Genomic DNA, 24,729 nt, shown 5'->3' on the forward strand with positions numbered 1-24,729 from the left:
ACCACTCTACTCGATTACCCCATCCTTAGGAATTTCTCGTCTATCTTATTTCTCTGTTTTATCGTTATCGCTTGATCGTTCTCATTGCCTGTTTCTTAGTTTTTACAATGACTCGACCAACTTACTCGACCACACCCAGTGTCTGGCAACAGACTGTGCAGTCGAGTAAGATTGTCTTGTTTCCTGTCTGTTACTCGACCTGTTACTCGACCACATCCTACTTCTGGCATCAGCCTGTTGTGGTCGAGTGATTTTAGTAATTCTGTTATTACTTCTGTTTTCTGCATGTTCGCTTAGGACTGTTAGAAACCCCAAAACTGTTATTGCTTGGCTTGACTTAGTGACTTCTGATCACATTTCATCTGTTTGCATCACACTCATTTGGATTGACACCTAAAATACTACAACGACATGATTGGTATTTTAGGATTAATTGACCATAAAAACCTATTATCAGCTATTACAATGATGGAGGAATTTAGACCTTTAGTGGCGAATTACTGGGGGGGGGGGGACGCGGAACCAATTCATATGTCCACATCGACGTTTATTAGAAAACTAAAGGCACTAAAACCGGTGATTAGAAACTTGACCAAAGATAGTTTGGAAAATTTGGTCAAGAAGGCAAAGGAAGCACATGAGGATCTTTGCATAAAGCAGCAACTGAATCTACAAAATCCTTCAGTTAGGGCAATGGAGGAGGAAACAAAGGCTTATGATAGGTGGGAAAGGGTGACTTGTCTTGAACAGAAGTTTCTAAAACAGAAATCTAAGTTGCATTGACTTGATGTGGGTGACAAAAAAACAAGACATTTCATAGAGCGGTCACTTTAAGGAAAGCGCACAACTCGATTAGGGAAATACAAAGACCAGATGGCTCAGTTACAAAAAAAGTAGTAGAAATAAAAGAGGAAGCAGAACACTTTTTTAGAGAATTTCTTCAGCTGATTTCACATGACTATGAGGAAATATCCATTAGTGAACTTCAAGACTTGCTGCCTTATCGATGCTCAGAGGAGGAGAAAACAGAGATGACTAGGTCAGTAACAGAGGAGGAGATTAAACGAGTACTCTTTGCAATGCCAAAAGATAAGTCGCTAGGACCAGATAGTTATACAATGGAGTTTTATAAATCGACTTGGGATATCATTGGGAAGGAGTTTATTCTTGCGATTAAATCCTTCTTTGTGAAAGGATTCTTACCAAAGGCAATTAATTCCACCATTCTTGCTCTCATACCAAAGAAGGCAACGACTAATGAGATGAAAGATTATAGGCCAATATCGTGTTGCAATGTCATATTTAAAGTCATATTAAAAATAATAGCTAATCCCCTGAAGCGAGTGCTACCAAATTTTGTTGTAGGAAACCAATCGGCTTTTGTTCAAGATAGGCTGCTCATAGAGAATGTGCTGCTCGCGACGGAGTTAGTAAAAGATTATCACAAAGAATCGGTATCGACTGGCTGCGCAATTAAAATAGATATCTCTAAAGCTTTCGACTCGGTTCAATGGTCTGTTCTCCGTAAGGTACTCGAAGCCATGAAATTTCCATTGTTTTTTATTCATTGGATTATGCTTTGTGTCACCACAACCTCTTTTTCGGTTCAAGTCAATGGGGAACTGGTGGGATATTTCAACAGTGTGCGGGGTTTGAGACAGAGATGTTCTCTATCTCTATCTCTGTATCTGTTTGTCGTTAGTATGGATGTTCTCTCCAAACTATTGGATAAGGCAGTAGGTTTGAGGAAGTTTGGTTACCATCCAAGATGTAAGAACATTGGTTTAACTCACCTTAGTTTTGCAGATAATCTTAAGGTTCTTTCGGATGGTAAAATGTAGGGATGTTAAAAAGGGTTTTCCAGCCCAACCCAGCCCTATTTATTTTAAGCCCAGCCCTAAGTGAGCCCTAACCCTTTTTAATCCCTAAAAAAATTTAAAACAGGGTTGAGCACCTTTTTGGCCTTTTGTAGCCCTTAAGTTTTTTTTTTTTATTTAAAGAGAAGGGTTTTTCAAACAAAAACAATTATAAGATAATAATACTATTGTTTATTATCAAATGGAAACACTATAACACCACAACATATAAAACATTGTTTCTTGTCATTTTGCTGAAATGTAAAACATTGTTACCGATATTTGTCCAAAAAAAAACTGAGCAAAAAAAACTTCTCATCATATGTTAGAATCTCCAACTCCTGAACTACTTGTCATCTTTGTAGCATCATTATCTTCTTCAGCAAAAAGTTCTTCGATTTCTCCTGCATTTTAATGATACAAGTTAAAATAAGACAATGATTTATGTAAGTTTTATAACTTCAAATTACAATTTTACCTTCAAGATCTGCATATCCACGAAGCCAATTGCGGGTGCAAATTAATGCTTGCACATTTTGGGGAAGAAGACGATTCCTAAAAGGATTTAACACCCGTCCTCCAACGCTGAAAGCAGACTCTGATGCTACTGTTGTGATTGGGATACTAAACAAATCAGATGCCATTGAAGCTAAATCAGTATATCTATGTTGATTCTCTTTCCAAAAGCTTAAAATTTCCATGTCAGAGAAAGTCTTCATCTCTAATCTTGGTTCATCATCCAAATAGATTTCCAAAGTTGACTTGGTACTTTTTGAAGCAGATATGAGACTACTTTCAAGCTCAAAAAGATATTGTAAATACACAAATAGACACACAATTAGTTAAACAAAAACCAGAACTAGTGAAAGATATTCAAATATATTATTATACTTACATCATTCACATCTGCTTCAAGTGGCAATTCATTGAGAAGCTCGTGTGGAGTAAGTGTGGTTGAAGAGTTCGAAGAACTTGCAGATTTAGTCTGGTATTCTTCATAAAGCGAGATCAAATTATTCCTCACAATATCAACCTTTCCGTCGGCCGTGACGGGATCCACTTTGTTATAAACCTAAGTATCTGCAATTAGGGTTGTTGCTACTTCACCAAGCTTCTGTTTCTCTATATATTCAGATGAAATCTTTCACTCTTATGGTTTCAGAGAAGAAATCAAAGAAGAAGAAATCAAAGAAGAAGAGATTGAAGAAGAAGAGTCGAAGAAGACGCGTTTGGGAATTGGGAGAAAGAGAAGAAGAAAAAAAGGACAGGGAATAATAAAAGAGTGTAATAGGGCCAACCCTATTTTAGCCCATAACAATTTGAGTATAGCCCTATCTTAGCCCAAAATCTTTTATTTAATTTTATCAGGGTTAGGGCTTATATTTTTTTTAACGGACTCGATATAAGCCCATATTAAAATGCGATCTATAGAAGGCATTGTGGAAGTGTTTGATGCTTTTGCTAAAAGTTTGGGACTAAGAAATAAGTATGGAAAAATCAACAGTTTATCTTGTAGGAGTGACAGACATTTCTCAACAAGATATAGCAGATCGATTTCCTTTTGCAGTTGGTACACTCCCGGTGAGATATTTGGGACTTCCTTTGGTCATAAAAGGTCTCTCTTCTACAGATTATCGCCCTCTCATGGAACAAATAAAGAAGAAGATTCGTTCTTGGTCGGCACGATATTTGTCTTTGGAGCATATGTAACTTCTGGTTGGGAGCATTTCGTCTTCCTCGAGCATGCATAAGAGAAATAGATCAGTTGTGTTAAGCGTACTTGTGGTCCGGTGGTGATTTACAAACAACAAAAGCAAAGATCGCATGGGAAGCTGTGTGTAAACCGAAACAAGAGGGGGGACTTGGGTTTCGGTCTCTTAAAGAAGCGAATGATGTCTATTTCTTGAAATTGATTTGGCTTATCTTATCCCACAAGGATTCGCTGTGGGTGAAATGGGTCAGAACTTCCCTCCTCAAACAAGGGTCTCTTTGGGCAGTAATAGATATCACTTGCCTTGGTTCATGGATGTGGAAAACAATTCTCAAGTATAGAGAAATTCCACGGATTGGCAGGAGATTATACACAACATCGCTAACTATTGGTCGAGAATCGTGTCGAAGGATTCTTAGCTCGTTGTGTTTTGCAGGCAACGGTACACACCATATGGCGGGAACGAAATGAGCGTAAACACGGCAGTCTCCCAAATCCTGTAGCCCGACTAGTTAAGTGGATTGATAAGCACATTCGGAATCATATATCAGCTATTAATATTAGTGGAGACAAAAGATATGATCGAGCTCTCCATTTTTGGTTTCAAACAAGAGAGTTGGGGTAAAAAGTTGCTTCTTCTTGGTTTTTATGTTCTTCAAAAACGTTGCACAAGTTGTAAACACATATACTTTTCTTTTTTGAAACTAATTTAACTTTATTTCAAAAAACAAAAAGAGTAACTCGAGAAGCCGAGAGATCTTATACCTAGACATGCATTCTAAACGAGTTTAATTGTTCACCTTAGTAGATAGGCTGATTCTTATTACACAGCTATAAACCAGGCTCATCAAATAATAGATCCAACTATAAATACCTATGGCGGTTATATCTATTGTTTGGATTCAAGTTCTAGTTTATTACTCTAGAACTAGCATTAAGAACAATTAAATATGAAGAATTCTACAGATAACCTAGCAGGGGGGCGATCTACTAAACCATATGAATCCCTAATGAGAAACCCTAAACCTAACAAGTGGATTGCTCATACATGATCAAAGAAACACAAATCATAGTCTGAATTGGAAATAAATAGTCAATATATCAAGAGAAAGAGTAAGAAAGATCTTATCTAAAGGAAGTCTCCACAGGGTTTTGCTCCCAAGACCAAAGAGATAAGGAGAATAGCCTCTCCAACTTAGATCTAAACAATGACCTAAAAACTTTACATATGACTTAAAAACGTGATAGGCCTTCTTTAGAAATAAGGGAAAGTTATGAGCCGAATTTAGAAATTTTCAAAACTTCAATAAGTTGCGTCTTCGAGTTGTCGTCAGGTAATGGTGTCGCTAGACACCTACGCGATTCAGCAGCATAAACCCTTTGTTTTCCTCCAGAATGCTCTATTATCTCCAAATGAATCTCAAACTTGTAAAGACCTGAAAATACTAGAAAAGTGATAAGCAGGTTTTTTATGCCTACTTATATGCTGAATGCGTGGTTCAGTTCAATTCCCCTAAAACACAAACATGTCGATGCAGCTATAGGGGGTGTCAATCCAGTCCACTGTTATTGCTAGCAATCAAGATGTGTACAGAAACAACTAAGTCAAGCCAGATTATAATGATGGTGGATTTCTAGTAACAATCTTAGGTTAGGATTCGAACAAGTAAAAATGAGAACTTAAGAGCCCTACTCGATCATTGGGTCGAGTATAACCAATAGGCAGAACTAAAATGCAATCAACAGGGGATACAAATAACAGGTAAATAAAAGTGCAATCAACAGGGGATACAAATAAATCTAATAAAAGTTCTAAGGATGGGTTCATTGATAAGGGCAACTCTAGGGTTCATCAGATGGCTAATAGGTGAAAGGTAGATACCCTTGACGATAGATTCAAAAACCGGGTCAATCCACACTTGGGACAGAGATCCCCATAACTCTACCACTTCCTAATCTTAACTGTCGTTGATGAAACATAGTAGAGAAGGGTTTAAGAAACAATCTACCAAAGCCAATAAGCAGACAAGCCAATCTCTTGGTCGAGTCTACAAATCTCTGGAATTTGATGATCAGACATCCATTTGAACGTCTTTTGGACGCTGGACGTCTATGATCGAATCTCCACATCAGCCAGCGAAAACTGCATAGGGGCGAAGCAAATCCACAAGGGTTCTAAACTAATCTTAACCACCTAACTAACCTAGAGATTACCCTAATCTAATCCATCCTCAAGAATCCTAATCACTACTCAAGCAACATTCTCAAGAACACAAACCCAGAAATTACTGAAATCATACCAAAATGTAGATCTAAACAAGCTAAACAACTTTACTTAAACAACTAAATGCAAAAACGAAATAGATTAAGAGTAATTAAGTTTTGAAGATTCAAGAACACAAAGAAAACCTAAAGATAAAAGCTAGATCCTTTGGACAAACCCCAAAGTGATCTATTTATAGTAAAATGTTGAAACCCTAGATTCACTAGTAGGCAAGAGACTTGAGGCGGTTTGGGCGAATACTCGATCTTGGGGATCGAGTAAAGAGGGTGCTGCAAAGTCTGCGCCTTTGTGTCTATGCTCCGAGTGATCAATTGGTCGAGTAGATGCTTCTTCCTCTCCTATTTGTATGCTCAAATGTCTAGTTTAGTGGGGAATGAGGAGGATCCGAAGACGCTTTGATAGCTCAACAAGTCTTGTAGTTTGGTCACCCTTGGTCGAGTAAACGGGTCGAGTAGAGGATCGAGTAGGAGGGGCGAGTATATCAATCTGCTGCTTCATCTAAGGCTGCCTTGATCGAGTAAGAGGGTCAAGTAAACTGCATCCTCCTCTTTAGCTGCCTCGATCGAGTAGAGAGGTCGAGTAAACTGATGCCTCTTCTCTAGCTGCCTGGATCGAGTGAATGGATCGAGTAGAGTCCTTTTTAGCCCCTTCTGCACCTGAAAACACACCAAAACATGCAATGCGTATGCGAGATGATCCTAGATGCCTAAGTATGCATAATAAGCTAAAATGATGCAAAATGATATGATACAATGAGCAAATGCACAGTTAAATGATGATAAACATACACCTAAAATGAGTAAAATACAGTGTTAACAACTCTCCCAAACTTATATCTTGCTTGCCCTCAAGCAAACAAAAAATCTTAAGTTGAAGGAGAGGTTTGAAGGTGGGGATTCAAAAACCAAAGCATGCATATAAAACGGGTAAGCTCTATGTCCAGGTAGCTAATTCTAGGTTGCAAGGTGATAGACTCTTACTTAAAAACTTTAGCCATACTCGTCACAATGCAACCTAACAACTTGCCTTAATCTATTCAAACATTCACATCAACCAGTTCCCTTTAACATTCATTAAGCACGAATAGTGGATCAAGCAATGCAATGGTTATGAACTCACTTTGTTTCGGGCTTAGGCTAAGAGACAAAAATGGTCCCTCTAGAGGTTTGGTCGAGTAACAGGGGACTCTCAGAGAAAAGATTGAGCTTCAGCAGAATGCTAAAGGTAAAAGCCAATGGACCAATACAAGAACAGACTCCCATCTACCCAATGATATAGTATGATAGCTCAGAAGATGATCCCAGTCCCATAGATTTCCTTACTCTACCCTTTTTCTCATTCTTTCTCTCTTTTTGGTTCAAGTTCTAAGGGGTTTTCTTTGAAACGATTTAAGAGTCTAGCGGGTTTGGTTTTATATTTTGACAAACTTAAGGCTGTTCTTCTAATCTTAGCACATAGGGCGTTTTACCCTTTTCTTTGAATCACAATCCCTAACTTCTTTGAATTCCAAACCCTTTACTAAACTTAACACTTTTGTATCCCCTTTAGAACTCTAAACTCTTACTCTCTTTTTTTTTTTTTTTTTCATTCTCATTATCATTCCCATTCATTCCATACACAATCTCATTCCCAAATACAAGTGTCCACCTAGTCCTAGCTAACCCAATAAGCGTGGGCTAGGTCTACATGAAAGACTGCTCTTGTCGGCTCATACGTAACACGTTATACCAAGCTCAATCGAAAAAGACCTCACAATCACACACAAATGATCTTTGGCTTGAAATAAAGCTAGGCTAAAGGTATGAGAAGCTGCTCTAAAAATGAGAGACAGCTACTTGGATTAACAGAGGGTGGTGAAGTGAATAAGATAATCCAAGTATGTATATGGTAGCCATGAGTTCACAAACAATGCATAGACATGATAATTGCAAATTCAGTTCAGGTTCTAATAGATATGGAATGGCATCAGATAAGCGAGTTTCGAATCAAAGCAGTATAGTCAAGTTACAAATTCAAAGCAGGGTGTAGTCTTACTTCATAGATACAGTCGGTTATGCAACCGAGAACTAACAACCTGGGCATTGAACTTACTTCATTGAATCAAAACATGCTTATCGCTTTGAAATAATCATTATCCCCTATGCAAATGAGCAAATCCTAAATGCAAGTACTCTATATACAATCCTAAAATGATATGCAATCTACATGACACTCTGTTTTTGATGAATTCATTTTATGAAATTTTTTCAATTTTTTTTTGTTTTTCTATGCCTTAGATGATGCAAAATTTGAAATAAGAAAAGAGAACACAATGTTAAACATGTCTTGAATCCTCCCCCAAACAAAAATGAACCTTGAGGGTTGCAAAGAGTTGGCAGCTCTCCTCTTTGTATCCCCCACATTGGCAGCTCATGAATGTTGCAAGATTGGCCAATTCCATCAAGTATTCCACATCACCACAAATACCAAGCTCTTGCATCGTTTCCTTATGAGGGTATCTAGTTCCCTCAAACTTCAACTCCTTCAAATATTGATAGTACTCGCTCGGTTGGCTCTCTCTTCCTCCTAGGCCGGTTTCTTCTCCCAACAGGGGTTGGTGTATCATCCCCGATGATCTCAACCTCTTCCTCAGAAACCGCTTCTTCAAAAGGTGCTTCTTCATGGTGTTCTTCTTCAGCTTCAACGACCCTCTTTCCTCGAGCTACTTCTTCTCTTTGCATGGTTGAGCGGCTTGAGCTTCCACCTTGAATCAAGCTTGATCTTTGAGCACGGCGAGCTTGGCGAATTTGGCGTTCAGTCATGCCACTCATGTCAAACGCCTCAACTTCCTCATTATCAATAGAGGATCTTCTTGCCCGTGGTGAACTCTTCCTTCTTGAATCCATGGAGATTGGTGGTGAGCTTTGACAGGACAAACAAGAACACTTCTCTAAGAGCTATCAAAGGGGAAGGGAATCGCTTTCTTTGGTGATGAAATTTTGAGCTTGAAACTGATTGAATGCTTGAGGATGAACTTGGAAGTGATCGAGTGACTTTGGTGAATTATGATGAAGTGAGAACGAATTCGTGAAGAGTTTGGAGTGAAACTTTGAAGCTTTGTGAGAGATGGAGATTTTGCGAAAATGAGATGATGAAAGAGAGAGTTTCAAAAGTGGGTTTGTCGAATTCAATGGGTGGAGGAGAATGGTGTTTGGTTTCTTTGGGAAAGGATAGAAAAGTTGATTGTAAATGGTGAGGGGCATGGGTAATCTCTTTGTCCGTTGAGTAAAGGAGTGTTTGGGGAGCAAGTTGGATCACGAAGTTATGCCTTGGTCTTCGAAATATGAGAGCTCGAGTAAAGAATCGAGTATCTTCTTGAAGTGTGAAATACTTCATCAAACGGTGGAGAATACTTCTCCCTTGGTCACTCGATCAAACGGTGAGGGTGATTTCCCACATTTAGTCATTCAAATCAATGGCTCAAAATACTCCTCCTCATTCTACTCAATCAACGGTTGATATTTTTCTTGACTTGGTTTGAATTTACTCGACCGTTGACTCCATAATGAATAATGAAATAAACCTGAAACACTTAAACAAAAACATCAAAATAACAAGAAAAATAGAAAGTTATATACATGGATAGACATGGGACTTCCTCCCAAGTGAGCTTTTTTAAGTCACTAAGCTTGACTCTTACAGAGCTTAGTCAGAAAAGAGATGGAAGAGAGGAACAGAGAAGTCCTCATCTTCAGTGGTCGAATTTTCAGTGCTTGAATCATACTCTGCATCGTCTCTTGAGATATGGTAGGATGAGTACTTATTTGATTTTTCTTCAAAATAAGCTTCTTTCTGATCAGCAGAGTAGTCTTCTTCTTCTGAACCAGGCTGTTTTGACCAATCCTAAAATTCGAAACTGGGGTAGCCTTTAACCATTTCTTGAAGTTCCAAGATTGCATGGTTCAGTCCTTCCATCTTGTAAGTTAGCTCCCCAATGGTATCCTCTTGAGCTTTGTATCCAACTTAGAGTTTCAGAAGTTCTTCAGCAACAGAATCATGAATCAAGTATTCTTCTTCAGCAGAGGTGTTGGTGGGCTGTTTAGGCACTCCTGGAGAATAAATCAGAATAGGAGTTTCCTCCTCACTCAACAACTTGCTCTCTAGGCTTCTTTCCTCTAAGTGAACTACTTTCTGATCTTCTGGTGCAAACCATTCTGTTGTGAAATTTTCGTCCTCCTTGATAGCTAGTGCAGTTTCCATCTTCTCTAGATCAATACCATTTGAAAAATTTTTAACTCTTTTTTCAAACATCCAAAGTTGATCTTTCAGCTTCATCACCCTTGAAGACAATCCTTCTATGACTCTACTTTGCCATTTATTTATTTTTCTCATCTCATACCAGTCATCTTCTGTAGGATCTTCAGTCTGAGCTAGCCTTTCTGTTGTTCTCTTCATGTGGTCAAAAGTTCTCTTCAGCTTGCTAACTTGAGAAGTATAGTTAACTCTTGGTGGGGTTCCAGCTTCTGTTTCTTCATCAACATCCATGTTCTGAACCCCAAAATTCTGAACTCCTGTTGTTGATTTCCATGAAGATTCTCTGATGTCAAACTTCATCTTGATGCCTTCAAGGTTCAGATTAATTTTTCCGTTCCTGACATCTATGACTGCTCCAGCTGAAGCTAAGAATGGTCTGCCTAGGATCAGGGGATCCTTGCCTTTTTCATCTACGTCCAATACCACAAAATCTGTAGGTATCTCAACATTTTCAATCTTGACAGGCAGATTTTCTATTAAACCATGAGGATGTGCTACAGAACCGTCAGCTAAGAGTAAAGCTAAGTTGCAGAACTTGTATTCCATAATCCCTAGCCTTTTAGCTGTAGAGAGAGGCATAAGACTAACAGATGCTCCCAAATCACAAAGGCACCTATTGAATGTCAATGGTCCTAGAGAGCATGGCAGAGTGAATGAACCGGGATCATCAAGCTTTTCTTGGATGATTTTCTTCTTGTATGTTTCTTGGGTAGAGGCACTGCTGATCATCTCTTGATTCTGATCCTTCTTGAGTTTTTCAATTTTGAACTTTTTTCCAGGATGGTGAGTATTCAGCAAAGGTGTGTGCTTTATAGTCCAGATGAATTGCTGGGTGGCAGGTGCAGCAATTTGAGTTGAATCCCCCCCCCCTTCTTGAATCATATTTTCCTCAGTATGGGGAGTCTGACGACTTGGTGGAGACTCATCTTCTTGGTGGATGGTGATAGCATTACCAGTAGCATAGTCCTTAGGATTTTGGACTGCTTTCCCTGGAAGTTGTTGAGGATGCTCCAGAGCAGAGGTTGATGCAAATTGACTCTCCACATACTTGATTTTTGAATTCAAAGCTTCAAACTTGACATTCAGATCGTTGTAAGAACAACCGATCTTGTTATGTAATTCAGCTATCTTCATGTCAAAAGCCATGGCTCCAGTAGCTTGTCCTTGGATGATCTATTGAATGAGTTGCTTAATTTCAGGATCCTGAGCTGTTGGGGCTGGTTCTGGTTGTTGAGTGAACCCTGGTGGTGGATTCTGCTGTTGGTAGCCTCCATTAAACTGTTGTTTAGGGACATAACCTTGGTTGTACTGAACAAAAGGCTTGGACTGATTCTGTTGAGGTGGATACACTTGATCTTGGGGGTTAGCTACATTAGTGCTTCTTTATGAGAGGTTTGGGTTGGGATCGTAGTTGTTGTTCCCCTTGTTGAAACCTCCTTTGTTCTGAATGTAGCACAACTCTACAGTTTGATCATTCCCCCCTTCTTGCATTTGGAAGTGCTCTTCATCAGTGATGTAGTGTATCTGCTTCTGCTGAGCCAGCAACAACTTGTCTAGCTTTTCATTCAGAGCCTTGATATCTTTGCTCTTTTTATCCTCACTACCTCCAGTTCCTCTCACTAAGCGATCATAGTATTCATTGTAGCACCCATCAGATTGTGCTAGATTTTCGACCAACTTCCATCCTTCTGCTACATCCTTGTTCAGGAAGTTTCCATTGGAGGCGGTGTCGAGTAGCATTCTGATCTTTGGTAAAGCTCCTCTATAGAGTGTACTCAATAATGAAGCTTTCTTGAAACCGTGATGGGGGCACTGAGTGGTGTAGCTTTTAAACCTCTCCCAAGCTTCACAGAAAGTTTCATTGTTTTTCTATGTGAATCCTGAGATCTCGTTCCTCAATCTAGCGGTGCGAGCGTTAGAGAAGAACTTGGCAAGAAAAGCTTTCTTACAATCGTCCCATGAGGTGATGGAGTCTGGGGACAAAGTCTTCTCCCAGTGGTGTGCTTTGTCTCCCAAAGAGAAGGGAAATAATCTAGCATGCACAAAGATTAGTACCTATACCACAAAAACAAGCAGACGAAAATATGAGTTAGTAACTTGATAAATGTAAAAGAACTTGATCTTAAAAGTTTCTGATATCTTGAATGTAACAACCGCAACAATAAATTGATAAGCAGGTTTACTATGCCTACTTATATGCAGAATGTGTGGTTCAGTTCAATTCCCCTAAAACACAAACATGTCGATGCAGCTATAGGGGGTGTCAATCCAGTCCACTATTATTGCTAGCAATCAAGATGTGTACAGAAACAATTAAGTCAAGCCAGATTATAATGATGGTGGGTTAATAGTAACAATCCTAGGTCGGGATTCGAACAAGTAAAAATGAGAACTTAAGAGCCCTACTCGATCATTGGGTCGAGTAGAACCAATAGGCAGAACTAAAATGCAATCAACAGGGGATACAAATAACAGGTAAATAAAAGTGCAATCAACAGGGGATACAAATAAATCTAATAGAAGTTCTAAGGATGGATTCATTGATAAGGGCAACTCTAGGGTTCATCAGATGGCTAATAGGTGAAAGGTAGATACCCTTGACGATAGATTCAAAAACCAGGTCAATCCACTCTCGTGATAGAGACCCCCATAACTCTACAAATTCCTAATCTCAACTGTCGTTGATGAAACATAGCAGAGCAGGGTTTAAGAAACAATCTACCAAAGCCAATAAGCAGACAAGCCAATCTCTTGGTCGAGACTACAAATCTCTGGAATTCGATGATCAGACATCCATTTGAACGTCTTTTGGACGCTGGACGTCTATGATCGAATCTCCACATTAGCCAGCGAAAACCGCATAGGGGCCAAGCGAATCCAGAAGGGTTCTAACCTAATCTTGACCACCTAACTAACCTAGAGATTACCCTAATCTAATCCATCCTCAAGAACCCTAATCACTACTCAAGCAACATTCTCAAGAACACAAACCCAAAAATTACTGAAATCATACCATAATGTAGATCTAAACAAGCTAAACAACTTTACTTAAACAACTAAATGGAAAAACGAAATAGATTAAGAGTAATTAAGGTTTCAAGATTCATAAACACAAAGAAAGACTGAAAGATAAAAGCTAGATCCTTTGGACAAACCCCAAAGTGATCTATTTATAGTAAAATGTTGAAACCCTAGATTCACTAGACGACAAGAGACTTGAGGCGGTTTGGGCGAATACTTGATCTTGGGGATGGAGTAAAGAGGGTGCTGCAGAGTCTGCGCTTTTGTGTCTATGCTCCGAGTGATCAATTGATCGAGTAGATGATTCTTCCTCTCCTATCCGTATGCTCAGATGTCTGGTTGAGTGGAGAATGAGGAGGATCTGAAGACGCTTTGATAGCTCAACAAGTCTTGTAGTTTGGTCACCCTTGGTTGAGTAAATGGGTCGAGTAGAGGATCAGTAGGAGGGTCGAGTAGATCAATCTGCTGCTTCATCTGAGGCTGCCTTGATCGAGTAAGAGGGTCGAGTAAACGGCAGCCTCCTCTGTAGCATCCTGGATCGAGTGAAGAGGTCGAGTGAATTGATGCCTATTCTGTAGCTGTCTGGATCGAGTGAATGGATCGAGTAAAGTCCTTTTTTTAACTCTTTCTACACCTAAAAACACACCAAAACATGCATTGCGAATGCAAGATGATCCTAGATGCCTAAGTATGCAAAATAAGCTAAAATGGTGCAAAATGAAATGATACAATGAGCAAATGCAAAGCTAAATGATGATAAACATACACCTAAAATAAGTAAAATACAGTGTTATTAGGTCATGGGAAAAATTCCTACCCCTATACACTACCGAAAATCATATCAATATCTTACTTCTTTTTTTTTTTAATATAAGGGGAGAGGAATACTTTTCTTTTTCACATTGGTTTCAATATCAGGTATGAACAAGGAGTCAAGTTCTATGAACACTAACTGTTTTGATGAGGTAAAAGGAAAAGCAGTGAGATTAGCTCCAACCTTAAAGGATTGTGTTAGAAACCAGGATATCCTCAAGTCTCATGGTTTGCCATCTGGATTTTCCAATAGTCGGATTGATTCAAACCTGCAGCATTAATCAACCAGGCAATAATCTAAAGAATAGAGATCATAATTCCTAACAAAATTTTGATTCAATAAAACGACTCAAAAATAAGAAAAATAAGAGTAAGAATAAGACTCAAAAAGAAAAACGTGCCTCTCCCAGACTTAAACGTCACTATCCCCAGTGGCATTCAAATCTGGAGTAAGCGAGAAAAATACAAGAATTCTATAGATAACTTACCAGGGATCGATTTACTAAACCATATGAATCCCTAATGAGAAACCCTTAACCTAACAAGTGGATAACTCAAACATGATAAAAGAAACACAAATCATAGTATGAACAAGAAATCATTAGTCAATATATCAAGAGAAAGAGTAAGAAAGATCTTATCTAAAGGGAGTCTCCACATGGTTTTGCTCCCAAGAACAAAAAATATAAAGGAGAATAGCCTCTCCAAGCTTAGGTCTAAACAATGAGCTAAAAACTATATATATGACCTAAAAAAGTGATGGGCCTTCTTTAAAAATAAGGAAAAGTTACGAGCCGAAAGGAAAAGTTACGAGCCGAATTTAGAAATCTTCAAAACTTCAATAAGTTGCGTCTTCGAATTACCGTCAGGTAGTGGTGCCACTTGACACCAGGGGTGGTGTCGCTCGAAAACCAGGGGTGGTGTCGTTTGACACCTACGCGGTTTTTAGTCTTCTGATTTCTTCAGCTGCATAAATTCTCTTTTTCCTCGAGAATGCTGCATTATCTCCAAATGAATCCCAAACTTGTAAAAAAACAAAAAAAGACTCTAAAAATAACAAATGGACTCTGAAACTAATATCTAAATCATAGCTAAAAACAGTAAAAATAGGGATATATCACTGTTGCACATGCTCTAATCAAAACGATGAGTACCCTTGATGCTTACTGATATGAATAATAACAACTAGTCATTTTCGGTTCCTTCATTCTCCTTAGCTGTTTCGCCCTTCTTTTTTTTAATGTTTTTTAGAGACATGGGAGTGGAACCGGTGTCTAACCAAATGTGCATCAGGAAAAACTCAAACAGTATAACATGTCATACCCATGAATACAAGTATACAACCTCTAAACCATAATGGCCAATTTTCATCACATATGAATAACAAATAAACTACATTAGACCATCCTTAATGGTGGGATATAAGTTAAGGTTTTTAACCATATTTAATGAATAATTTTTTTAAAATTTTGTTGTTAAGAGTTTTGGTAAGTTTTTAATTTTTGGCAACCTCAATGGTAGTATATTAAATTAGGGTTCTTAAAAAAATGTAATTTCAAAATAAAATATAGAAATATTTTAATTTTTAACAACTTAATCATTATTGAATTCATAATATTTGATACATAGATGACATAAAAAAAATTAAAACATACATGAAAACATAAAATTTAACTATTGATTTCTGCTAAATTGTTTTCATATATGTTCAACCAAATCAGATTTCAATTGTTGATGTGCATGTCGATCACGAATTTGAGTTCGAGTGTCCAACATATTCTCGAGATTTGAAGGCATATTTGTAGAATAGGTGAAATCCACTTGTGAACTTCTAGTTGATTCCAGTTGTACGAATGAAGAGACATCAAAGTGAGTGTACACATCTCGTTCGTCTTTTACTATCATATTGTGAAGTATTTATACATACTCACATAATATTTTTTATTTTTACCTTATCCCAAATAGGAGCTGGATTTTTCATAATGGCAAATCGAGCTTGCAAAACTCCAAAAGCACGCTCAACATCTTTACGACAAGCTTCTTGAGTGGTTGCAAATAAAGATGTTTGCCGATTCGGAATAGGGTTGATAAAATTAGCCCATTTAAGATAAATTTTATCTGTGAGATAGTAACCCAAATGATACTTGTTCCCATTGACTAAATAATTAACTGTTGGAGCTTGACCTTGTAAGATATCATCACAAATTGGAGAACGATCAAGAATATTGATATCGTTTAAGGAACCTGGAGGTCCAAAAAATGCGTGTCATATCCAATGATATTGAGAAGCTACAGCCTCTAAAACGATCGTCGGTTTTCCAGATCCACGTGCATATTACCCTTTCCAAGCGGTTGGGAAATTCTTCCACTCCTAGTGCATACAATCGATGCTTCCCATCATCCTAGGAAAACCTCGAATCTCTCCAATCATTAGTCATCGATCAATATCTTCTACAGTGGATTTTTGTAGGTACTCATCTCCGAACAAAAAAAATATTGCTTCAACAAAATTATGTATGCATGATAGTGAAGTAACTTTCACCAATACAAAGGTATTCGTCAACTACATCAGCTGCACAACCATATGCCAGCATGCAAGTTGCTGTTGTAGACTTCTGTAGTGTATAGAAACCTAACCTTCCGGTTGCATATCTTCTTTGTTGAAAAAATTGAATTTCATTGGAGTGTCGATCAACAATAAGCATGAACAAGGGCTTGTTCATTCGAAAACGGCATCGAAATTGATTAGTAGAGAAAGTTGCATTTCACTAAAATAATCCTTCCATAACTTGATGTGTCCTTCTTCACAATCTCTTTCAATATACCTCGTTTTTTCCTTGATTTGGTTGCTACTTGACGTTCATCATATGAATACAATTCATTTTCAAATGTTTCATCAAAAAGATTATCAAATTCTTCATTCAACTCTTCATAAAAGTTATCACGAGAAGAAGACGCCATATTAGTTTCGAAGATATGATGGAGTATAATAAAAAAAGTTATGAGAAGAGAAATTTGGGCCTTTAGTATAAAATTTCTTTTGATTAAGTATTAGAAAAGCAAGAAGTTTTGCAAGAACAAGAAAAGAATGTGTTTTGCATTCAATATTGTGTTTTGACCAGAAAAGAAAAGAAGGTTTTCAAGAACAAGAGAAGAATGCATATTATTTGTGTACTATATTACAAATTATAGCAAGTCAAAAAGAAGAAGAGATTCGTAACTTGTTGTTTAGGATAAATTCATTCATAACTTGTGGGTTACAAAATTGTTACATATGTGGTTGACAAAGATTAGAAAAAGAGATGCATATGCTTGTCTTCTAGCTTCAACTTTGTTTTGTCTACTTTCACCACTTGTGGAAGTCCACTTTCACACTTACACAAAGACAGAACATTCGAAGTTATGTTTCATAAGCTTTGACACAAACAAAAACACAAAAATTTAAAGTTAAAGACATGTATCACAATTAGCTTGAGCTCAAGGATGTGTTTGACACAAACATTCATTCAGCTTTTCATTACATAAACACAATGACACACAAGTCTGAAAACAGAAACTGAAGCTAATTCGATAGAAGTCTGAAAACAGAAACTGAAGCTAATTCGATAGAAGTCTGCAAACACACAAGTTATAACTATGTAGATACATTACTTAAACAAGTAGAGATAAGACGAACATAAACTGAAAACAGAAAAATAAACTTAAAGACATTTGCTGAAAACAGAAACTGAAGCTAATTAGTTGAAGAACAAGTCTCTAATTCCTCTATTGCACTAAGAGGTTGTGTTACTAGAAGGTTGTCTAGCAATTTTTTTTCCTGAGCTTGTCTCTCAAAGACAAACCTTCTTTATTTATTTCCCACATACTCTAGAACCTCTCCGTTGGCTTCTCATCTCCTTCCATTGTTGCTGAAGTGTTGGCCTTCATTTTACCTTTACTTTTGGCAGCCTTCACACTAGGTGGGCGAGCTTCAGTCTCTCCATGGTGATCGTCAAGATTCACAACAGATGGAGACTCATTTTCCTCAGCCTTCTTTGCCTCAGCCTTCTTTTTCTTACTCGTGATAGCTACTTCAGTAGGCAGTGATGCACATCACTTTTGATGAGGTCTTAATATTCTCCAAGCATGTTCCAAGCTAAACTTAAAACCCTAATCATTCTCGTAAATCTCATTGGCTAACTTCATCAAAACATCCTCATTCATTCCAGACGCCATCTGAGTGTTTGCTGCTTCATGTGATCCACCAAACATGCATACAATCTTGTTGATTTTTCCCCACCTTTGTTTAGAGTGGCTTGGTTCTCTCTTTATCTGACTAGAAACATTCAGAGTACTTGCAAAATAAACTACAACACGCTTCCAGAAAGCATCAGCTCTCTGCTCATTCCCAACTACTGAATCTTTGCTTGTGTTTAGCCAAGTAGATATGAGGACGATATCTTCTTTACTTGTCCACTTGTTCCTCGTAGTAGTTGTGCGCTTAGTAGTTGTGTTTCCACCTTGAAGATGTGATTCATGCCATTGGGTGTTAAAGACAAGGAATTCAGATTCACCAAGTTTAATACTTGGTGAATGTGTCTCATAAGGGTTGGGTTGACGGTTTGGGGTTTCATGTTGACTTGTTAAAAGATCAATGAAATTGGCTTGGTTAGGAAAGGGATTCATTTAGCTTGAAAACAAAATGCAAGAGAATTAAGAAGGTGTTTGTACAACTCCGATTATAATTGTTGCTTATATAAGGTAACTTTTTAAGTTTTGGTTAATGGATTGTTGAAATAGCAATCAATGTCAACACTTATTACTTTACCTAATCAAAGTAAATAAGCAATAAATTAAATTCAACAAGCAATAAGCAATAAATGTGACCTAGTAAATACTTTTAATTCTCAACTCAACTTTGATGAGTAAATGAAAAAAGGAAGAGACGTTTACCTTCTAACCATATTCTGTTTCATAACTTCTTTAAGAAGACAACACTATTCCAACAGATGCACACTCCTTCTTACAACTGCAATGTAATTAAACTTAAACATATTAGAGATAGCAACATTAAGACCAATCAAATCAAGTATAGTACTAATTGTTTTTAAAAGAAGTGACCTTTGTACAATCACCAAACCAACTCTTGATAGCTCTTGCACAATTACCAAACCAACTCTTGATAGCTCTTGCAGCTTCAAACATCCCTTCCAATGCTTTCAAAGTGATCTAGAAACAGAACAAATAAAGGAGTGAACCTTCGATGCCAAAATCCAAAAATTAATTGTAGACTAAAATGTGTAACCATAGAAAGCATATTGTTGCCAAATCAAGCAAGTTAGTTATCATTTCCTTACTTTTGCTACATAACACGATGCATGAAAAGTCAGTGAATCGTCCTCAAAAGTATCATGTTCTTTTGGTTGACAGCATCTGATCCCAACTATAAACATAACCAATTTGAAAGAAATGAATCACAGAAATGCAAGTAGCCAAGCATTGAAAACGATAAATCTACTCCTTTCTTATCATTTCCTTTAACCGATCAATTTGCCTATTATGGAATAAGCACAAAATATACCAAAGAATCAAACAATTACAAACAAAAGAGGATCAATTTAATCGACAATACTCAAAACCCATAATTCCCTTGAACCCTAATTTCTAAAAACTAAAATCACATCAATTAATACAAGAGGAGAGGCGTTCTTATCTTAACAAATTGATTGCTGACGATTTGACTCCGATTTTCCAAGCTTTCACCGGAGATCTGGTGAAAATAGTTGACCATGACGACAACCATGATGATGATGGAGATTCCCAGGAAGAAGAGCGCGCATATAAAGCACCGTCGGATAACAAATCATGATGAAGATGATTCTCATTAGAAACACTGGTGGGTTACAAATCGCGTCAATTTTTTTTTGCTTTGGCTCGGCGTTATTGCCGAAGTGAGAGAGAGAAAGAGAGGAGGAAGAAAATGCACGGGAATAATTTTTTGGCTTTAATATTTCCCAATACAACTAAGAAATTGTTGCCACGTCACCCCGCATTAAACCTCAGAGCACCTCCAAGCTAAGAGCGGCTCTAAAGTTCATTCATCAATTAACATTGAATTTAAATCCTTAATTACCCTAAGAAACCTCTAAAATTCCCTCTTTTAATGATGCTCTTACACTATCCTAGTAGAAGGAGAGCTATGTTGGTTCGTATACTCCATAGTTTTTGCACATGGATGCATATCATAATGACTATATAAGAGTGCATGAGGTTTCAAACAATAGGTAAGGGAATAGGTGTGGTACTAGACTATAAATGAGTCTAGCCATTCAAAGTTAGCAAAGAATGATAAAACTGATTCAAGGAATACTTTGAATGTATATCCATTACATGATTCTCAAGCCTTTAAGTGAAATAAATTAAGTCCATATTAAGGTCAAGTATATAAAATAAAGCTCCATTCATTGCAAATTTCAAAGAGATAGGGACTACTATAAAGCAATCTAGTGATGGATTTTTCTGACCTTCTAAGTTATCGAATAATGCTAAAATGGTCCCTAGGCAATGAAATCAAGCAAGGTGCAATTTTCTAAAAAAATATCACAATTCTTACAACATTTTGACTCAATAAAAAGACACCATTTTGACTCGATAAAATCGAAAGGACTCACTCAAACGAATGAACAAAAGAAAACAATCAAAGGAAACTCGATTAGTAGACAAATGACATCCTCTCCTCGACTTGCTTCACACCGTCTCAGTATGAGAACAATTTGAAAAGGAGATGTCGGATATACTCAAAAGGAAATAAGGAAGAACAAAGATGAATGTATGTAAAGAGAATACCTGGTAGATTGTCTCCCACTAAGCGCTTGTTTTGTGTCACTAGCTTGACCGGATTCTTGTTAATCAATGGGCACGAGTGCGGAAACTTGATCCGGTCCCAATCATTCAACTTCATCCTTAGAACTTTACCAACTACTCATTTCACAGCTTTTCCACCTTTCTCTTTCCACTCTGAAGTGAGAATGCTCCTAGCTTTGGAGAAAGGTTTCGAGGTTTCCTTACATTGCACCTTATACTCGATGGTGTTTCCTACACGCTATAGTGGTGTCAATGTAACATGAGAATCTTTCGTGTCTCCATCCAGGACTTCCTCAATATCACTCCACTCAATACAATCCTTTATACATTCAGCACCAGGCTTATCATTTTTGTCTATAGAAAATGCATGACCTTCAATGGTGGGATTTTTCCTTGTCCTTCTCATGTCAAACACCAAAGCAAAGTCCCCAATCTGAAGGTTAATCGTGCTTGTACTCACATCAATTATGGCTCCTGTGGTATTTAAGAATAGCCTACCAAGAATGAGAGGGTCATGTGGTTCCTTAGCAAGTTCCAAGACAACAAAATCAGTGGGAATGTAAAAATTTCCAACTCTAACATGCACATTCTCAGCCAAACCCACTGGAAATCGCATAGAGCGATCTGCTAGAATTAAAGAGATCTATAAAGGGTTGAAATTGGTGATGCCTAGTCGTATTGACATAGAAAGAGGCATCAAGTTAACTCCAGCTCCTAAATCATAAAGACATCTCTCGAATAAAGATTTTCCAATCCGACAAAATAAAACAAAACTCCCTGAATCACCTGCTATTCGGGAATAGTAGGTGGAAGGATGGCACTACAAATGTTGACCATCTCTTTACCTGCTAACACCTCTACTAGATCAGTGAGCTAAGCTTCTTTTTATTGTCTCTGATATTCCTCCAGCTGAGCATACTCTTCTCCTTTGGAAACTAACATAACCCCTTCCTTAATGCCCCTCTTGTTGGATAAGATATCTTTAAGGTAACTTCTATAGCTTGGAACATGGAGAACAAACTGTAAGAAAGAAAGTCTGGCGTAAAGTTGTTACATGATCTTAGCAAAACGTGCATACTCTTTCTGACTTTGAATCTGTCTCTCACGGCCTGGAAATGGAAGCTTAGGGCTATAGGGTGGCGGCTCCACATATGGTGGTTCATCATCCTCTTCAATCATGTCCTCTACAAGTGTCTAAAAAACAACAACATTAGCTTCCACCTGTTTGGCGACATCAATCTCTCGAGGCTCTTTGTGGATCATAATCGCATAACACTACTTTTTACTCTTGGGTTATACTTTCCCAGATTGAGCACCAGTTGGTCGCGTAGAGGCAAAAACAGTCTGAGAGACTTGACTCTCAAGGATCTTTGTGAGGATAGTGTTCTAAACTTCCCATTGAGATCATTGTACGGTTTATCCACCTTTACATTGATCTTAGCAGCATTCTTCTTCTCACCTTCAAGAATCTGCTGCACCATCAATTTCATCTGATTATCCCAGATGAAGACGCATTAGCAGTACATGTTGGAAGTTGGAATTGTCCTCGGTAGCTACCTTTATTCTGAAAACTCTTATGAGGCTGAAATTGCTGACCCTGTGACCCTGCCTGAGTGGGATACACTTGATCCGGAGGATACTTAACATTAGTACTCCTGTAGGAAAGCTTGGGATGGTTCATGTAGTTCTGGTTGAACCCTCTGTCTTGATCTTTCTCATACCCATTCACAAAGTTCAACACTGCTTGTAGATCTTCAGAACCATCTCCGCTGAACACTTGATGTACTGGACCTTTACCAGAATTCTCACAAAAATTGACAGTTATTTGATATGTCCTCAGGAGTTGCACAACATTGGTAGTTAACTCAACAATTTGCTTTGATTTTCCTCCTCTAACACCTTTATGTGACCTATTATAGTCAACACTGTGGTTGTTGTTGCTAGGTGCAAGATTCTCAATTAGTTGTGTAGCTTCCTCCTCAGTCTTGGTCATAAAGTCCCTATTACTAGTAGTGTCTAACGCCATCTTGTAGTCCTTATCGACTCCCATGTAGAAAGTGTTGATCAATGTGGCATATCGAAATCCGTGGTGAGGGCATTCCCTATAGTAAACTTTGAACCGCTCCCAAGCTTCATGGAATGATTTAGTACCGGTTTGCTGAAAGGAGGAGATCTCATTCCTCATAATGGCTGTCCTGGACTGGGTAAAATACTGTGTCAAGAATGCAGCTTTGTAATCTTCCCAACTTCTCAGATTCTCCGGATTCATAGACTTAAACAAGCGATGGGTTTTGTCTGCCAAGGAGAATGAGAACAATTTACGGTTGATTAGAACATTTGGCACTCTATTCAATTTCGTCGTCCCACATATATCCTCAAAATTATCCAAATGGTAGACCAGATTCTCAGATTCACAAGAGACAACAACCCAATTTTCATCTCAAAATCATTCCTATTGATAGGGAGTTGTTGGTTCATATCTCATAAAAGCTCAACATTGGGAGCATTATAATCCCTCTGAGTTTGTCGAGGCGCATGCCTAGCATTTAACGCAGCTAAAGAAGCAACATTAGCAACAGCTACACGGGCAACGTTTTCAGTAGCAACAGGAGGATTAATGGTTCCAAGAGGTGGTGGATCCTGAAACTCTCCATGATGTTCTCCAGCAAATTGGAGTCCATCATCACTCAAAATATTTCTTGCAGCAATACAATCAGACATTTCAGCTTCTCTCTACTCAGCTAACTGCTTCTTTTTCTTTTTCTCTCTTTTAAACTTTCTGATATCCATCCTTATGGTAGTCTGCTAGATGTGATGAGTCTTGGCTACAGAAATCATACACCTGAAAAATATAAAGAAAAGGCGAAAATGATAATCAGTAACAGTAAATAAAAATATTTTAGATTAGAAACTAATCCTAAATCCTTAGGTAACACAATTGGTCCCCGACAATGACGCCAACTTGATTGCTCGAGTAATTACTCAATATACTTAACCGCTAGGTAGTATATTCGAGGTCGATCCACAAGGATCAAAGATACTCTAAGGATTTCCAAGACTCGTTCTTAACTAAAACTAAAGAGGTTGTTTGTTTTATTTTCAGAATTGTAGATTAAATTATAAAAAAATAAACGATTAAACTTATATGATAAAAAGCATTGGGCCATAGGATATTTTGGAGATCAATGATTAATGAAAATATTAGACAGGAAATTTAACATAAAGAGCCGTTCTCGAACATGAACACAAGTTAAGACTAATTCCCTCTTAAGACATTAATCACTAAATTTGATTACTTGACTACTAAATTGTCATTTGTAATTTTCTAGTCAAATTCGCATTAGAATTAGGTTCATTAGGTTCACGATTCATTCTAACGTCAACTCTCGTTGGCTAGAAATACAATGCTCAATTCGCATTGGTTCAAATGTTCTATCGTACACTTTTGATGCATAGAAAAACCTAGACTCTAAAATAGGGTGATCAATCCTATTCTAGCATTAAGAACATGTGAATCAAAGAACTTCAAGATAAAAAACTCCAAACAACAATCAAACCATGAATTCATTTAATCTCCTACTTAGAACCTTAAAATCCAATTAAGAGACTACTCTCTCATAGGAAAATAAACAACACAAAGAGTTGAAGAAGATATAATAGATTAATGGAATATAAAAGAAAAGGGATTAGAAATATTTTCCAAAGTGTCAAAGAGGATGGATCCTTCTCCAAAAGTTGTTTACATAAAAACGCTCTCAAAAAGTTTTAGAAAAAGAAGCGTAAATAGAAAATTAGGTCTCTGGAGTTTTTATACCCAATTACAGAAAATATAAGATAAATCCAGTTAAGGAAAACTGAAATCTTGCGTCATGTTATCAAACCGATCGGTCCAACCGTCTCTGGCCGTC

The 24,729-nt window shown here is 37.7% G+C and overlaps 1 long non-coding RNA gene and 5 pseudogenes across 6 annotated transcripts; 1 reads left to right on the top strand and 5 right to left on the bottom strand.

The window, feature by feature from the left end:
• Positions 1-693: 693 nt before the first annotated feature.
• Positions 694-3,825, top strand: AT1G37057 (annotated as a pseudogene; the record flags this gene model as incomplete). The annotated part of the gene is made up of 1 exon: positions 694-3,825.
• A 4,155-nt stretch (positions 3,826-7,980) lies between these two features.
• AT1G37063 lies at positions 7,981-8,736 on the bottom strand (annotated as a pseudogene; the record flags this gene model as incomplete). Its single annotated transcript has 1 exon — positions 7,981-8,736.
• Positions 8,737-9,544: 808 nt separating this feature from the next.
• Positions 9,545-12,178, bottom strand: AT1G37070 (annotated as a pseudogene; the record flags this gene model as incomplete). Its single annotated transcript has 1 exon — positions 9,545-12,178.
• Positions 12,179-17,845: 5,667 nt separating this feature from the next.
• Positions 17,846-18,643, bottom strand: AT1G37080 (annotated as a pseudogene; the record flags this gene model as incomplete). The annotated part of the gene is made up of 2 exons: positions 17,846-18,035; positions 18,159-18,643.
• Positions 18,644-19,655: 1,012 nt separating this feature from the next.
• On the bottom strand, positions 19,656-20,041 carry AT1G07007. The gene has a single exon (NR_139183.1). It is a non-coding gene; the product is annotated as an other RNA (long non-coding RNA).
• A 1,135-nt stretch (positions 20,042-21,176) lies between these two features.
• Positions 21,177-23,273, bottom strand: AT1G37090 (annotated as a pseudogene; the record flags this gene model as incomplete). Its single annotated transcript has 1 exon — positions 21,177-23,273.
• Positions 23,274-24,729: the final 1,456 nt, after the last annotated feature.

Source organism: Arabidopsis thaliana (assembly GCF_000001735.4).
Source record: "Arabidopsis thaliana chromosome 1 sequence".
Lineage (NCBI taxonomy): Eukaryota > Viridiplantae > Streptophyta > Magnoliopsida > Brassicales > Brassicaceae > Arabidopsis > Arabidopsis thaliana.